Source organism: Aplysia californica, unplaced genomic scaffold (genome assembly GCF_000002075.1).
Source record: "Aplysia californica isolate F4 #8 unplaced genomic scaffold, AplCal3.0 scaffold01545, whole genome shotgun sequence".
NCBI lineage: Eukaryota > Metazoa > Mollusca > Gastropoda > Aplysiida > Aplysiidae > Aplysia > Aplysia californica.
Genome location: NW_004798815.1, coordinates 44,756 through 46,039, shown reverse-complemented (window position 1 = coordinate 46,039; position 1,284 = coordinate 44,756).

The window sequence follows — 1,284 nt, the reverse complement described above, 5'->3', positions numbered from 1 at the left end:
AAAAAAAAGTACAACATATTATTAACAAACAGTTACCAAAAATTCTGGTAAAGAACCTATAACAGAAAGCAGATCTCTATGATAGGAATCAAGGCACAGTGGAGTCTGCTTAAACCAAACTGGGTTAATCTAAAAACATTACAGGTAAACTGAAAGCAAACAGAATCCCTGATCCCTGAAATTTTTCTTCTTTGTCTTTGTAAGAAAACTGTGGGTTAGCCTAAACGCTCTGATTTCTAAACAGAAAATAATTTCGAGGGTATTCTGATCTATTCTTTCCTTCGTCCTATGGGACTGTTTGGCAGACGAAGCAAGCTGACTGTGTCGCAGGGTAAGCAAAATGCCTACAGCCTGCACCTCAAACTGCGCAAACAATACGAGTTATATTCAGATATGTTAAAAAAAACAACCCTCTTCAAATGTGAAATTTACCGCAAGCATGGCATTCCCAACTCTACACTATCATGGCTAAACCGAGAAAAACAGAAAAACGGTCTCACAGATTATATTTATGGTTAAAGCAGACTCCACTGTCTGATATATAAAGAAGAGACATTTTGCCGTGATGGAATGTTGAAGAAGATTTTGGTACATTTGCATAGCGGTGGTCGGTACTGCGGGCTCATCAACAGTACCAGAGGGAGCACATCGGTCAAAACAGACTCGGTGTCCAACAACACAGGAATAGGATTTGGGGAGGGTGGGAGGGAGGGAGGAGGAGACAGGGAGGATGTGATGGTCAGAAAAACGGAACAAACTCCACAGTGGTAGTGAAACATGATGTCCTTTCACTACTACACCTGCAACCACTTCACAGCCCCTGCGATTTTCCAAATATTACAACGAAACTGTCCAAGACTGTATCTCCAAAGCAAGTGGAACGGAGAGAGAGAGAGAACCTCGTTATTCTGGGGTTGAAAAAAATCATACCTCTCAAGCAAAAGAAAACAACAAAACTTTCCCATCTACGGGACTCACTACACCAAAAGACATCAACAAACTTTCCACAGATCATACCCAATTCAGACCACACAACAGAAAGCAGACGTAGGAACATCCTGAAACAAACGTCAGAGCATTCAAAGGAACGGACAGGAAAATATCTGCCTTACTGCATGCACACTCGCAACAGCTTCGGTAGAGCGGTGACAACAGAATCAATAATGCTTCTTCTCTTGTGTATATTGGTTAAAGTTAAACACAGAGCAGCTTAGTACGCACCTCCTGTACATTATGTAACAGTGAACTAGATATACATATACAAATATATATACATATATATAT